Genomic DNA, 17,701 nt, shown 5'->3' with positions numbered 1-17,701 from the left:
AGGCGGGTCGCTTAATAGATAATAGGGAAAACATTGAAAATAAAAGGTATATCGATGATTTTGTGGTTTCTCTTAACATTTGACTTTATATTATTGTGCCGTAACTTATGTCTACGTTACTTTGTAAGAAATAAAATTAAGTCCCATTTCTCAGAATGGCTCAAAATTACGCTAATAATTGGACGTAGTTTAATGACAAAGATCCAGCCTCTAAAATGTGTTATTTATATGACTAACTTTTCTTTTAGACAGAAAGTACAAATTCTTTTGAGTTTGACAGATTTTTATGGATTGGATTATGATCCCTACATTACATGGAATGTGATTTAATAATATTTTCCTTGCTGACATATTTTATTTACTCATTAATAATTCAATCCACAATATGTGGGTAACTAAAATAAAATAAGTAAATTATTTCCAAAATATGCTCATCTAGCATCTAGCAAAGCTAGATGAGAATATTTGACAATGATTTGTCAACGTAATTTTGGGCCTTCCTGTATATTTTAACGATACTCAAGATTACGAGTATATGGAATGTGTGAAGGAAATTCAATTCAATTCTATGGAGTATGGTACTCCGAAATTACATACTTAAATTAAACCTACTAGGTTAATAAAATAAGTAGAAAAATATATCTATCCTAAATATTTAAAAAAATTAACATAATCTAAGAATTACGCTAAACTTTTTGACTTTGAGTCCAGAAACGATTCGTCCCAGCAGAGACACCATCTGCTTTCTCATTATGGCGGGAAACCCGTCGTTGCGTGCCCCACAGAACATACTCGAGGCACTGAATCTCCCAAAATGCCCAGTATTTTTAAAGAATGAGCCCATAATACAACGATAAATATTTCTCATAATAGATACTCATTACTTCCAGAGTTCCCATCTATAAGCCATAAAGCATAAAACACACTTAGGCCGACGTAAATCTCGGCAGAAGCGCCATTTTATCAGCCAAGCTCGCGGCGATCTGAGTGATATTACACTTGCACAACGAAGCGATCTCAGTCCTACCAGACACTCACTCACTCTAAGCACTAACAAGCTCTACATAGCATGCAGATGAAGTTCGAAGAGGCCTTCAGTGTACGTGTGCTCTTCAATAATCGGTTATTACATTTACCTTTTTGCATGACACTTTCTTCAGAGAAGGATTGAGGTAAGTAAGTACCTACATGTAATGGGGAAAAGCACCCTTTCGCTCTTTTTAAGAGTCCGCAACAAGCTCGGACGAATTTCACCTTCCCGTACATACGGATGGATCGTGATGAAACTTTGGACATTCAATGACATGGGATATATCTATGCCTTTAATTAGTTTATATAGCTCCAGCTTATAGAACAAAGAAAATAGAGCAAAAACGTTTTGTATGAAATAGTTAAAACCGCTGTATTTTTTAATTATGGCATCTGAAGCTACATAAACTAATTACAGCGGTGGCAGCATGGTTCCATTTCTATCACTTGTTTGTCACCATGCTTGTCACGTTCTAACCTAACAAGTAGGCATATGATAGTGACAGGTATACCTTATTCTATTGTCAATACAAAGTTTTAGGGCAATCCAGCTAATCGTTTTAATATGAGAGCGTAACTATGTTTGTACGGAGAACCGAGCTTGCTGCTTAACATCCTGTACAAGAACGCATATTTATTACATTATATTACGAGTATATGTCAGGTCAGGTCACGTGTCACTAGCTTGCCCGAGAGCTCGACTCGTCCACCGTCGCTTAACCCATGAAAGTACATGATTTAAACCATTTGATCCGACATTACAAGGCCTCAAATGTAGTGGAAACGAATTGAAAGAGAATCAGATCTGACTTCGTTTAATTTAGGTAAATGTTTAGTCTGGTTCTAAAGGGACAGGTTTTTTATAAGTGTTATTTTTGACATAGGCCTGATTTGCTAGCAGTTTATCTTATGCTGCTAATAATGGAATGATATTTCCAGTGCAACTAGGTAAAAATAAAATTAAACGCTAAAACCATATATTTAAACCTATCACTTTGATATAAAGTTATAAATCAGTAATCGGTTGGGAATTATATTCCCTTTGCCTTATATAGGCCTTATACATTTTTCCTAGGATAGCTGTGCCATCATATACTTAGCGGCAGTCTCCATACAAAAGAATACGGCTAAATATGGATGTAGTCGTTTTTGTATGGAGCCAGCCGCTATATGACGGCACCGCTACGCTATCCTAATACGAAACCAGAGCTTTAAAGGCCCATATTTTTTATGTTATATTATAGTCAGCAAACGAACAGACGAGCCGCCTGATGGGAAGCGGTCATCGTCGCTCATGGACATAAGCAACATTATAGGAGCCACTTAAGCGTAGCCGACCCTTGAGAACCCTAAATACCCGCTTCTTGTAGAATCCCATGTCGTAGCGCAAAGGAAATACCTCAGGAGGCAACTCATTCCACATTCTGCATGTTCTAGGAAGAAACGAGCGAGATGTCCGCTTATTCTTAGTATGCCACGTATCTAAGAAGTGAGGATGAGCTTTGCTCCTTTGGCGGGAGGTGCCGTGATAAAAACGTGACGATGGCACCTATTGAAAAAGTTCTTTGCAGTAATTCCCCATTGTACGGACGGCCCATATTGTCAAGAACGCTTTTTGAAGTGCCACGGCGGACGTTATCAAAAGTCGGGGAATTGGAAACACTTTGCAAGAGATTTGGAACGAATTATGGAGACTCATAAAAATTCCCTGCTTACATCGATCATAACATGTAATAAAAATTAAAACTACAGTTGAAAATACTACGTTCGACAAAATCGTGACCGCATGTACGTAGCTTTCGAATCAGACAGCATGAAGAATGATTGATGTTGGTGATGACTTGAACATACTCAAGATTGTGTAGTCAAATTAGAAATACTTTATATTTTACTGTTCCAAAATACACGCCGTTTTCAATTTCCCTACTTTCCCCTAACCATCATGTTTTAAATATGGTTCAAATTTACTAACTTGTCTAAGAACAGTCAAACGGTTAATCTAATAAGACGTTAAGGCTTTTTCCGTAAACAGAACTTAAATCGTTAATCCACTTAACTCCTAATCTTAAATGAACAAATTATCGATTAAACTTGTCCTATCTTTGTCGCCTTCACTTATTCCTGTTATTTATTAAGGGAAGGACAAAGTTATTGCAAAAGTTTGTTGGACATTATCCTCCAAGCCAGTGGAGACGTCTCTTTAATTCCAGTACATTTGCTGTGAGACACCTACAATTATTGATTTTGTTAACAATGAGTTTTGTAAGAACACTGGTGTCTACGTTCATTGGGATGGAAATATGTGTTCGTATTGTTTTTGCTTATAATAATAATAAAGTATTTATTATTATAAGCAAAAACTATACGAACACATATCTTAGCTTAAAGTCATTCTGTTCACATTCAGAATTATTTTAGGCTCGAGTCGTTTTGAGAGTACATATTGTTTAGATACATAATATCAAAATGGACACTCGGCCTAATAAACAAAACAAGGTCCAAGTGACTCGCTCGCCATTTTGCTGGGCCGAGTACTCGTCACAAAGTACACAGTACACACGAACCCAGCACTCGGCCGAGGCACTCTCTCGCCACTGTACTCGTTGCATGTGGTCAGGGTATATGTTCTACACCCGGCGAGTCAGTTGACGAGTCAGTCCGGGGAGGGCGGGGGTGAGCACTCGGTCTAGTAAAATGATTGGGGACCGAGTGACTATCTCGGTCATTGCTCGACCGAATTCTCTGTGATGTGTTTAGACGTCATGTCATGCTGACTCGTTAGGTGTGGTGTGACCAGGCTTTAGTAATGGTAAATTGTATGTTATATATAGTAGAGGTATTCAACCTCTTTTAATTAAGCCGAATCTTATATAGATTAACTACTAGATAACTTGGCAGGCGAACAGGAACCATTTGGGAATATGCAACTAACTCTACCCGACCACAATGACGTAACATAGAAGTGAGGTACCACGAAGAATCAATAGCACCATAGCAACGAAACCTGCTTGCTTCCTTTCCATTGCTTGCAAATTTACAGTGGCATCGCCCATTTCCCGCAATTACAATATTGCAGCAATGACGCTGTTGCAGTCACCTTCCGAACATTCCGGACATCCGGACATCCTGAACTGACACTGACTTTGTACATGATACGTATCATTGTCTTGGTACCGTCATGTGGGGTAATTGAGGGAGGGATATGATCTTTTTTGACTACGAACTTACACCGATTGTAAAAAATACACTGCTGTCAGCCACGTTCACATAATTGGGGAATTTTTCTTTGTCTAATTTTGCTCCTCCTGTCCCCAGTTACCCCACTTAACGGTACACAATATTCCATGCCAGGTAAAGTAATAGTTGTTAATATGCTGGCAACATCCATTAGTTGGCGTCGCCGGTGTTCAGTGTAATTAACCGAGTGTGGACCGGCGTTATTGCATGTCTCCACTGCTGCCACAGAATATACAGGGTAACATTATAAGAAATAGACAGTTTACAGTTAATATTTTGTACAAATATATTTTTATTTTTTTCTTACTTGGGTCAACCGCGGAGTAGCCCAAGTAGGCCAAGTAGCCCTGCCCTGGAGCCAATGTACGACTTTGTGCAGTAGAGACTGCGAGACCTTGGGCTTTGGAGGCCAAGGAATTCGTGAGGGAAAGGGGGAACCGAGGGCCAGATCGTATTACCTAGTCCAACAGATCTCATTGGTCATTCAGCGCTAGTGTTATGGGGACAATTGAGCCGTGACGAGTATTTTATTTAACTTGAATTACCTAATAAATATTTTAAATAAGCCTGTTGCGGAACATGCGGATAAAATAATCAATATTATCATTGGTTTGTTTGGGACGAAGCACGGTGCTGATTTATATTTCTTGCCAACTGACGAAGGCTGGGTTGGGAATATCTTACGTATAAACTGAATTATTTTAAATATTTTGTACTAAAAATAAATACTAATTATTGTGAGTTAAAAAAACTAAATAATCTATTAGTACTTACATCAAATAAATATTTCTTTAGTTATAATAACAGTGATTCTTTTGTTTGAAAGTCGCCTAATGAAAGCGATATAGTTCACAAAGTTTTATGTTGCTTCTTTACACTAAACAACACAGAAACAGTTTTTTTTTATACTACGTACGGTATACGGCCCGCCTGATGGCAAGCAGAATCCGTTGCCTATGTAGGCCTGCAACTCCAGAGAAGTTACATGCGCATTGCCGACCCTAACACTCCACACCCTCATTGAGCTCAAGCAACCTTACTCACCGGCAGGAACACAACACTATGAGTAGTAAATATGATAAAGAGTGATAGAGAGATATGACTACGCTATGCTACGGAGCGTTTACGATTGGCACCGGTTTCAACAATAGTATCGTCAATTGAACTAGCTGCGAGTGGTACTCTACGACAGAATCGGGAGGAATGCAGTGCACGGGCACGCTGCCATTTCTATCGCTAAAGCCCAACCAATCTAAATAGTCTTCGAGACCCATAACAACTATGTATCATTGAAGACCAGTTTACACTGGTTTATAAACCGCCATCTTGCGGTGCCTTAACGAGGAGACCTTGTTTACAGCTCTAGTATTAATTCGTGGTCACAGTTTCAGTTGTCATTGGAATGGAAAAGGCTTGATAGCTGGGTGAAGGCATTTGTGGTTGGTATGTCGAAGAGCAATTAACATGGGTGCACTTTATGCAGAATTCTGCATTTGAATTCTACGTAGCTACTAGGTAACTTTGGTGATAGAGAAATAATTAAGAGTGCTCACTCCATACATCAGTTTTCTTACCAAAATGCTTATTATTTTCGTAGTAGACATCTAGCGTCAAGTAGGGGATTTCTCAGTAGGTACTGCTGCTTGACGGTAGATGTCATGACGAATGAAAAGTCTAATGCTCAACAATTTTCATATCATAATATTACCGGATTAACCGGAAATCCATTTTCAATTCCTTCGGCTTGTAATGTGTACTGTCTCGGACGATCGATGTTTGAAGTGACATTGATATGTCATAGTTTTCAATTGCTTGGTTGGGTTAAATGTAATGCCCGTGTTACAAGAACGCTATATGTAGCATTTCATTAACTTTTATAAAAAAAAGTTTTTGAAAATGAACCATTTAGTTTCCTTATCTTCAACCAATACCCCGAAGGTGACGAAATTCAAAAAAACACGGTGTTGGTATGAGATTTATAAAACAATCCTCTTATCAATAGGTATCGTTGGCGGTTCTCCTAAATGATCGGTCTCTGTCTGTACATATGTCTCACCAGAATATATTCATGGAACACTCCCCATACCAAGCCAAGGCTCTGAAACCGGTTAAATTTCCAAACCGTTATCATGTACTTGGCGCAAAAATTATTAATTTCGGTATCGCTCGAAAAACCGTTATTATTAAACCGGTATTTATGAACCATTGTCAAATTAACCGATTTAGAGCAAAAAAGGTTTCTGCCTATGTCGGTGACTATGTTTACGTGACTCACCGCCAGGCCGGCCGGCCGTTTCGTCGTTCGTCGAATAAACCGATTTTTTTAGGTTACAATAAAGTTCTTAAAGCGTTCGCGTTCTTATAAAAATTAGGAGGAAAACCGAAATAAACCGGTTTTTACCGGTATTGCATAACCCGGTTCCAAGCCTTGCCCCATACAAAAGTGCCCATTGTCCTTTATCGTGCCCTGCGTTTTTAGACAAATTATATAGTTTTCTCTGTTCAATCTACTCTGCTATTAAACTTTACCTACGTATTTTGAAGTACATATTGCTTTGATGTTTGAAATCAAGCTACCGATCTAAGTCGTCGCTCGCAAACTTTGAAGTTATCGGCCCTGTTTTTACCAGGCAGAAACTAATCTTCAACTAGTGCTTAGAAACTAGGAAGTTTGTTTAATATTACGCTCATAAAACGTGAGATTGCGGAGTTAATTTATATTGTTGTATTTAGCTACCTTACTACATACAGCTTAGGCTAAAATATTGATTTATTGATCATAGAAACTTTCAATGCCAATAATATTGCTCGGCTACGAAAATAATAATGAATGATGCTGAATGAAAGACACTCTTTTTTATCTAAGAACAACCCTACAGTAGCATCTCACGAGCGTCGACTTCAAGTCCACTCCCACTATGGCAGGTGCTCGACGCAGCGAGTAGGGATTGCAATCCGGTCCGGCGGATCCGGTAATCCGGCCGGATCCGGCCCTTTTCAGGAGCTACCGGATCTGGTAAAAAAACACCGGATCCGGGCCGGATCCGGTAAAATAAAAAAGACGCCTAAATACAGCACAGCAGCAGCAGGATTAAGTCGGCGGTACTCAACCGACTTGAGTTGAGCTTATCATATATATGTGTATTGATAATCTTTAGTTTACTCCGATTATATATATGATAAAATATAGATTCTTTTCTATTCAAATTTAAGAGAGAATCTTTTGTCTTCACAATTTCATCCAATTTTATGCAATTTCCTTCATCTTCGTACGTACGTGCTACTTTACGTCTAGCCAATTCTTTACTTGATCCATGTAACTTTTCTTAGGGAGTCCCTTTCCGCGATGGTTTTAATCCTACACTCTATTATTTTTGCACGAGATCGCCGTGTCGTGTTTCGTTCCCTATAATTTGCCCTTCTATCCCTAAACAACATTTTTAAAAATCATACATTCTACTACTTTCTTGCACAAAAAAATGAGAGCAAGATAATATTATAGCGCATTTAATATCATTGGGGTAAAATATATATCTTCTTTTGTTACGAGAATGGATGTCAACGTTATTCAATTCAATTCAATTCAATTTTTTATTCATAAAATTTACATCTTATACGTCACTATATATTTACAGGTTACATGTATATAATAGATTTAATAATTTTACCGCAATTAGGGCGTTCCGGATCCGGCCCTGAGCATAGGCTTATTTACTTTTCCAGGTTATAATTTATGCTGCATTTCCAATTATTGTTTATACATTTACAGTTACAAGAAAAATTCGTCGATGGTGTACAAAGCGTCTTTAACTAGCTTTGTTTTAATTTGTCGTACAAATGAAGCGTAACTCGGGGCCTGCTTAATTGCCGTAGGGATCTTATTATAAACTTTCGGGCCAATGAAGGCAAGACATTTTTTACTTTTAGCCAGTCGTGTGTGTGGCAAGCTCAGGTCAAGCCGCCGTCGCGTGATGGAGCCGTGCGCATCAGCGTTGGTATGGAAGTGGTTAATGTGACACCTAACATACTTAGCCAGTTCCAAGATGTAAAGACTGGGTACAGTTAATATATTGTGTTCTTTGAACAAGTCTTTTGCAGGATGAATGATGTTACAAAGACTTCAATCAAAGAACAGTTACGAAAACTAGTCATTTCAAGGTGTTCCATTTCCCACCCCACATCCCATCATCAGGCTTTGGCAAATTGAAAATTTGAGTACTTGTGAATGGTTAAATATAATAAAAAACCGATTTCACATTTTGTTTTTAAAGTGATATTGAAATAAAATTGTAACACTTTTTACTACTAAGTTCAAATTATAGATTTAGAAATACGTATTACGCAAAAAACTAGAAAAATATGTCACTTAAGTAACTTTAATATCCCTATACCAATCCGGATCCGGTCCGGCCGGATCCGGCCGGATCATGGCCAAAATCCGGCCGGATCCGGCCGGATTGAAAATCAATCCGGTTTGCAATCCCTAGCAGCGAGACGCCATTATCCATAGACGCTCAGAAAACGCTAGTGTGTGGTGGCCCTAAGCAATTCGACAATACTATGACGGTTGCGTTCCGTTTGGTTTCACCATTATTTAAAAATATACGTTATTTAAAATTATACTACATACTTAGAGTCTGTCCCTTGGAGGATTTAACAACTGGAGACGCTTTGTCTGTAATTTTCTGTACAAAACAGTCTGCCGATTTTTGCGGGGGAGGGGCATATAACATAACATGTTGCCCGTGTAAGCTTAAACAGTATGACGCGTATCTCAGCCATCGCCTCCCTCAACCTTCAGACAGACAGTTTTACCTAATGTGATCTATTTTGTACGTGAATAAAGCGAATGAGGTTTTTTGTTTTATATCTCGCATTAAGAATTTACGTCGAGCTTAGGTACAAATAAGTCCATGACAATTAGGCTTAGTACTTGGTAATAACTATTGGCAAACCAGTTTGAGTTTAAAGATTGTTTCGCGAAAATACGGTAAAAATTGCAAGTTCTGTTTACCGAATATTGATAAAAATTACATAATTTACCAATTTCGATCAAATCAATAGTGTGCATTACTTCAACGCACAATTCTGCTGATCTTACAACATTACAACGTAGTCAACGCACAAGTCTGCTGATCGTACAACATTACAACGTAGTCAACGCACAAGTCTGCTGATCTTACAACAATACAACGTAGTCAACGCACAAGTCTGCTGATCTTACAACATTACAACGTAGTCAACGAACAAGTCTGCTGATCGTACAACATTACAACGTAGTCAACGAACAAGTCTGCTGATCGTACAACATTACAACGTAGTCAACGCACAAGTCTGCTGATCTTACAACATTACAACGTAGTCAACGCACAAGTCTGCTGATCTTACAACATTACAACGTAGTCAACGCACAAGTCTTCTGATCTTACAACATTACAACGTAGTCAACGAACAAGTCTGCTGATCGTACAACATTACAACGTAGTCAACGCACAAGTCTGCTGATCTTACAACATTACAACGTAGTCAACGCACAAGTCTGCTGATCGTACAATATTACAACGTAGTCAACGTACAAGTCTGCTGATGTGCGCACTGTCGCTGTTGCAATAGTATATTACTATAGAGGCCGGGAAACGAAGGGTGGCAGGCCAAGTAGATATTTTTTCACCGAGATTTGTATAGTGCTATTCTCAAACTTACTATAAAATATAGTCAATTTGTTTTATTCGTAGGTTTACAAAGTTAAAACCAAATTACAAAACTACTATTTGATGGTTGAATGCCAAGACGTTGTGTCACAATTTGACGTTTAAAAACGAAAGAAGGTTGCTTTTAACGGGCCTATTAGGTGTGTAAGGCTGTATGAAATTCCTTTACATTTTATTTTCACTCATCGCACCGGATGCGCAGTATGTATTTCAAGACCTAATTTAAAATAAGTCAAGTCAACATTTTATTGCAAGTTTGAGAAAATTAATAAAATTACAATAGGTAAATAATGTTAGGGTTCGTGTATCTGATTGCTTTATTTTTAATTAAAAAAAATAATAATAATGGTATATATGGATAATAACAATATCGGTCTATAGTAAAATGGCGCGATATTATTGATCGGTGATTGGTTGAAATCTGTGAGGTGATTATCGATTGGAGGGGATGACGAGGGTCGACGATTGGGAACCGGGCCAGTTGCGACATGCTAGTGTCCGTCGTGAAGAAAGACAGTCGTGTAAAACACCTACCTAGTTTTACTAGATAATAAAAGTATTTGTCTCAAGTTTGAGTTTCAAGTAACCTCCACATCTACCAAACCCGAGTTACCAATAGTTCGAGTGAGTTGTGTTTATATTTCAGAAGTTGGAAAACGCAACCAAAACGTAAGTACACACCCACAATTTATTTTTAATTATAGCACGGTGTAATTTCGAACCAATTTTCGTTTTAAACATAGTTAATTAAATTTCGTTACGTTCGTTAGGTCTAGTAATGAAGTTAGGGTCCAAACTCGGATTGGTGCTACCCATATAAATAGTGCTGTAGCTTTTCGAGATATTAAATTCATCGCTTAGACGTCTACCTTCATAAAATAACGTAATGTATTATTGAATACGTACAGCCGTTAAAAGCAGTGTTAAGAATAGTTATATACGACTACCTACCTGTGAGTCAGTCGAGTTAGCAAAACATTTTGTGCCGTAATCCATAGTTTTCATGAACATTTATTATAAAAGTGGTTTTATTATTTACCATCCTAATTGTTGTTAGTTTTCGGGTAGACATCACAACATGCGTTAACTAGGAAACATATTTCTGGAAGATCCACGGTACTGGTCGTGTTTTCTTGTCCGTTAAATAGCATTTAATAGAAATAAATATGCTTACCTACATTTCTGTTTTTTCAAGAGTGGGTGCAATCGGTTTTGAATAAAAACGTGACGTTGACTATAAGTATTTTATAGGGAACGGATTTATCCCACTACTTTCACTACGTATAGAATACATTAATTTGGCTGTTTTCCCAATCCGTGTTAATCAAATTTTATTATTTAATTTGACACTGCGAGGAACGTGGGTATTTAATTAATCTGGTGCCTTATGTTATACAATTTTGCCACTCATCATTACTATTCAATTAATAGGAAATACAATACAAGGTTAATAAACTTGTGATATTTTATGCTTGTATAGGTTAAATTACCTACTATTATTATACACGTTCCTCACACCTCGAATTTGAACATTGCTACTTGTTTTTCCCTGTACCGTATTTACCGGTCTCTGTTTAGTCCTTTAGTTGCCTGGTAGTGAAAACCACAATGCATCATTTCCCCTTTAAGTACATTCCTATGGTTTATTATGTAGTTCTTATTGCTATATTCTATATTCCTATAGTTGTATGTAACAAAATAAATAAATAAATAAACAGTTGACATGAACGCTATTAGTGGTGGTGTTCACTACAAATTTATTCTAATGCCTTCGTTTTGAGTTTCAGACGCCATGTCTTCACCGGAACCTCCTGATCGGGGTTCTACACGAAAGCGAAGGGCCCCTAGTGACAAGGAACGGAGTCCCAGCCCTACGCTTAATCCTAGTCGAGAATCTGGCAGCGCGCGATGTCACATGTTGGAAAGGGAGCTGAAGATAGAAAGAGCAAGACTTCGGGAAGCTGAAGGCCGGCGTCGTTCTTTAAGACGTAACTGCGACAGAAGATCGACGAGCCGGATGCACCGCAGCCGGTCTCCACCTGGTCGGCACCACACCTCGGCCCACGCTGAGCAACGGGTCACAAGCCACGCCGAGCAGCAGGTGGAACAGCATGCTGATCATCGGTCTGAGACACAGGCCAACCGTCAAGCAGAGCATCGTGACGACGCTGGACAATATGAAAGGTCACGTAGCCCTTCTTTTTCTAAAAGAGATTTAGTTGATATTCTTATACAATTAAGGGGTGGTCTTACATCTCAACCACCTGCACAGCCCGCACAACTGCCTTTACAGAAAATAGACCACAAAAACATCCTACCTGGCTTTGACCCTTCCACCAAAAATCAACGCATTGATATTTGGTTGAAGAAGGTTAATGAATGCGCTGCTGTGTATGGTTGGGATGAGAGGACTACCACGCATTTCGCCATGCAGAAATTGCAAGGTCTGGCCAAGACATGGTACGAAAGCCTAAATACGATTCTTTTTACTTGGCAAGAGTGGCAAACAAAATTGTTAGACGCATTTCCTTGTGACCAAAACTATGGCCAGATCTTGGAGGACATGCTCAAAAGGAAAAGCAAGTTTAGCGAACCCATAGAAGTATATTATTACGAAAAACTGAGTCTGGTTAACCAGTGTGACATAGTAGGGAAACGCGCCGCGGATTGTATAATACATGGAATTACTGATCGAACGCTTAGGTCGGGTGCTTTAGCGTTGCGCTGTACTCGCCCGGATCAATTATTGCCTTTTCTGATGAGTTACAAAGAATCCAGTCAAATTAGTTCAGACCGTTACCACGTCAGAAATAGAGCCACGGGTAATTCTTTTGTTGGGGGGAATACTACAACTCAATCTAAACCTGGTTACAAGCTGGCGCAGCAATCTGGTTGCTATAATTGCAAGGAACCTGGTCATAGTTACCTTTATTGTACTAGACCCATCATTAAATGCACAAAGTGCAACAGGATAGGACATACAGCGGATAAGTGTTTTACTAAGAACAGCGTCCCTGGCGATAAATCGACTAGCTCCAACACTACTATACCGAAGGTCATGAAAATTAATCGTTTAGACTCAGATATTACCTCTAAACCCAGTTCTAAGTACTTCAAGGACGTAGTGGTGCAGGGCAGGACTATTGAGGCATTCATAGATTTTGGTAGCCAGCTTACCTTGATTAGGGAGTCTACGGTTAATGAGTTAGGTGTATCGCACGACAAAACTCCAACGCTCATGAAGGGTTTCGGTAATGGCCTAACTATGTCACTGGGTAGCCTGTCACTTGATCTCTCGGTTGATGGGGTAGGAGCAACGGTAAGCTTCAGAGCTGTCAGTGACGAATTATTGGAGAGGCCCATTCTGGTAGGGCAGTCTTACACCGAGCAGGCTCATATAACAGTATACAAAGATGCCAACAAACTGCAGTTCTTCAATATTACGAATGAATTCACCTGCGTTGATGCAGTCGAGGACGAGGCATCATTGTTGCGGTATCATACTTTCAGCGTTGTTCAGCTTCATGGTGCAGCTTCGGTTAGGGTCAGGACGGAAACAGCATTCGATGGCGATGTCCTAGTGAAGCAGACTATCGCCGGTAGACCAAATGAACAATACATTATAAGCGGCGGTCTTCATCGTTCTGTGAAAGGTAACATATATGTATTGGTGATGCCGTGCGCCAAGTTTTGTCAGATTCTACCAAGTGTTGTATTTTGTCGTGTAGAACGCGTTCATATGATTAAGCGAGTTGCCCAGGTCCCTAAAGATGCAGGTGTCGAGACAGAGTTTGATGTCAAGCAGGTCCGGATAGGTGAAGGAGTGTCTGCCGATGATAGAGGTAAATTGTTAGACTTACTGAAGAAATATAGTCATTGTTTTGCTTCTTCTCTTACTAGTCTAGGTTGCACCAACGCTGCTGAGATGAGTATTGAATTGAGCAGTCAACGTCCGGTCGTGTATCGTCCTTATAGACTATCTCATCACGAACGGGAAAAGGTGCGCTCAATGGTAGGAGAGATGCTAGAGGCTGGCATAGTCAGAGAGTCTGCGTCCGACTACGCGAGTCCCATTATACTTGTTCGAAAAAAAGATGGATCTCTTCGGTTATGTGTCGACTATCGAATGTTGAACTCAGTGACGGTAAAAGAAAGGTACCCAATGCCCATTATCGAGGACGAAATAGCTCGCCTTTCTGGGCAGACTTGGTTTATCACTCTCGACCTCGCTTCTGGGTACTACCAGGTGCCCATTTCAGAGCATAGCAAGCATTTCACGTCGTTTGTTACCCCGGACGGCCAATACGAGTTTAATCGCATGCCGTTCGGGCTAGCAAACGCACCTGCCGTTTTTCAACGCATGATCAATTCTATACTAGGATCGGCCCGCTTTGGCAAGGCGACAGCATACATCGACGACATTCTCATCTATGGTAACAGCCCCGCGCAATGTTTAGAGCGCCTCGAAGACGTGTTGAAGGCTATCGAAAGCGCTAACCTTACTCTCAATATGTCCAAATGTCACTTTTTACGCCAGGAGATTGATTATTTGGGGTATGAGGTTAGTGCTAGAGGAGTTAGGCCTGGTGAAAAGAAAATCTTGAGCGTGTCTAAGTTTCCCCGACCTGGAAACATTCACAACGTTCGTCAATTTCTAGGGTTGGCGGGTTATTTTCGGAAATTCGTTAGAGATTTCGCACAGATATCCTTGCCACTCAGCAAACTGCTTAAGAAGGATTCAGTTTGGGAGTGGGGAGATAGTCAGGAAATGGCGTTCCAGAATCTGAAGGCGAGGTTGGTCGAAAGGCCCGTACTCTCTATTTACGACCCGGCAGCCGAGACGGAGCTACACACAGACGCTAGTAGGCTAGGTGTCGGAGGTATACTTCTGCAACGATCCTCAGATAAAGATCCCTTTCATCCCGTTGCTTATTTCAGCCGTCAAACTTCTCCAGAAGAGAAGAATTTTCACTCATATGAGTTGGAAACTCTGGCAGTGGTATGCGCTCTTCGTAAATTCAGGGTCTATTTGTTAGGGCGAAAATTCAAGATCGCTACAGACTGTAGTGCCTTGCGATCAACGTTCTCGAAACGGGATCTTATTCCTAGGATAGCGCGCTGGTGGTTGACGCTGCAGGAGTTCGACTGTTCCGTAGAATATAGAGCTGGCACAAAAATGGGACACGTAGACGCTCTTTCTCGTAACCCAATTGTGGAACCGTCAGATATTCTTGTGGATCCATTTCCAATCGTAATGTCCATCAGCGAAGAGGACTGGCTGCATACTCTTCAGTTAGGTGATTCGGAGTTAAATAGGATAAGGGCAATTTTGAGCGACGGAGTGGACGAAAAGGGTTTGCGATATATAAAGGACAATTTTGTCATTAAGGAAAACAAGCTATACCGTTATTTGGGTGGCGATAAGGAAGAAATTAGGTGGGTTGTACCGAAGGGTGCAAGGTGGCAACTGTGTCGGTTAAACCACGACGAGATTGGTCATTTTGGGGTGGAAAAGACCTTGGAGAGGATTAAAAAGAATTATTGGTTTCCCAAGATGACCAAATTCGTTAGGAAGTACGTCAACTCTTGCATTGAGTGTGCGTACGGAAGGAACAATGTAAGTACACGCGAGGGTTTACTTCACCCTATCGAAAAAGTAGAAGTGCCTTTCCACACGCTACACGTTGACCACCTTGGACCCTTCGTCAAATCCAATAAAGGTTATACCCATTTGCTTGTTGTTGTGGATGGCTTCACAAAATTCTGTTTCTTGAAGCCTGTTCGAAATACTAACACACAGAATACAATCAAAGCCTTAGAAGATATATTTTGCACGTTTAGGAACCCCGACCGTCTTATTAGCGATCGCGGCAGTTGCTACACCTCTCGCGCTTTTGAACGTTTTTGCATTGACAAAGGGATTAAGCACATATTAAATGCAGTAGCTAGCCCCAGATCAAACGGTCAAGTCGAGCGGTATAACCGCACCGTACTCGAATCTTTGAGATCACTGAGTGTGAAGTTTGGCGAAAAGAACTGGGACAGCCACCTGGGGAAAGTGCAGTGGGGTCTCAATAACACTATTCAAAAGACTATTGGGCGGGCACCTGCAGAGGTAATGTTTGGACCGGGTATGAATAGTGAGGTTAACCCCGCGTTAAACATAATCACTCGTGATACCAGAGATGATGGCGATGTATCCGATATTCGCAGGGAAGTTAAAACTAGGATAGACGCAGAACAGGACAAACAAAAAAAATATTATGACAAAGGTAGGAGGCCAGCTCGCTTGTACAAATTAGGAGACCTTGTCAAAATAACTAAGACATGTTTTAACAACGACGGTCAGAGTAAAAAACTTATGCCATCATTCATAGGGCCTTACCGTATTATTAAGGATTTAGGCATGGATAGATACACGGTCGCGCCCGTGCCAGGGCTCTCATGTATGGAAAGCCGACGACCTACGACGGTTGCTGCGGACCGTATAAAACCTTGGATCAGTATTGCTGCCCTTGAGGTAAATAGCGATTCGGACTCTAATAGCAACAGTGATAATGATGATGATGATAATATTCGAGATTAACGGTATAAGTCGATTATAAATATGTATTATTATTTGTACTCTAACATAGTGAAAAGTAACATGTAACTACAGGATGATTAACATTGTTTCAGACCACGACGATTGGTTCGTGTTTCGATGTTTCGAAAGTCCTCCCGCACCTTCACGAGTATTCGATCGGCTCCTAAGGTCAACGGCGAGGCAACTCGACTAAGTCCTTCCGCGCCCATCACGAGTAATCGATCGGCTCGTGTGGCCAACGGTAAGGCAACCCGATAATCGATCGTTCGGGGTTTTTACTGGTTTTTCGTTATTCGATCGGACGAAAACCGAGATTTTTGAAATGGATACCCATAATCGATCGTTGGGAATTCCACTAGTTGTGTGAGCTATTGCTAATCGATCGGCAATCAGTCTTACAAGAGTTTTTCGAAAGTTGCTTTTTCTCTTGATCATGATATTATCTTAATAAGGAATGATTCGGTAAGATATTTTGATTTGTAAGTTAGTCGATTTATGTCATTGAGACATTTTATTGGAATTTATGGTCACTGACGAATGTAAGTTGTTATGTTGTCTTCAGTTTATCGCGATATTTGTTCGTGAAATAAATTGTTGCTACTGTTGATACGCTTTGAGTTGATTATGCGAATTCACAAGTACAGATCTTGCTATTGATTGACCTTCCATTATTAAGTTTACTGTAAAAGTCATTTTGAACTAGTGTTTATATAAGATTGTTGTTTTGAAAAATTCAATACTGTTCAATTGATTTCGAATTTATAATTTGTATGTAAAAGCAACAGGATTAATATGTTAAATACTAGTAATGGTTACTTAACAGGTAGTATAAGTCTAGTTAATGTGACATTAAGTATAGTTAATGTGAAGTTTGTGCAACTGGCCATGATCCCGATTGTTAGGGTTTCCACCTGGGGACGTGTTCCGGGACGGAACCGTTATCAGGATGGTCGATTGTTAGGGTTCGTGTATCTGATTGCTTTATTTTTAATTAAAAAAAATAATAATAATGGTATATATGGATAATAACAATATCGGTCTATAGTAAAATGGCGCGATATTATTGATCGGTGATTGGTTGAAATCTGTGAGGTGATTATCGATTGGAGGGGATGACGAGGGTCGACGATTGGGAAC

The 17,701-nt window shown here is 39.9% G+C and overlaps 2 protein-coding genes across 2 annotated transcripts in view; one reads left to right on the top strand and one right to left on the bottom strand.

Moving 5' to 3' along the window:
- LOC133529401 (apyrase-like) overlaps positions 1–17,701 on the top strand; it is a 192,007-nt gene that overhangs the window by 102,134 nt on the left and 72,172 nt on the right. The window lies entirely within an intron of this gene.
- The window catches only part of LOC133528905 (potassium channel subfamily K member 18-like), a 39,491-nt gene that overhangs the window by 5,007 nt on the left and 16,783 nt on the right, over positions 1–17,701 (bottom strand). The window lies entirely within an intron of this gene.

The sequence above is a fragment of the Cydia pomonella genome, chromosome 20, assembly GCF_033807575.1.
Source record: "Cydia pomonella isolate Wapato2018A chromosome 20, ilCydPomo1, whole genome shotgun sequence".
NCBI classification, from domain to species: domain Eukaryota; kingdom Metazoa; phylum Arthropoda; class Insecta; order Lepidoptera; family Tortricidae; genus Cydia; species Cydia pomonella.
Note: the sequence above shows the minus strand (reverse complement) of the source record. Positions and strands in the feature narration are given on the sequence as shown.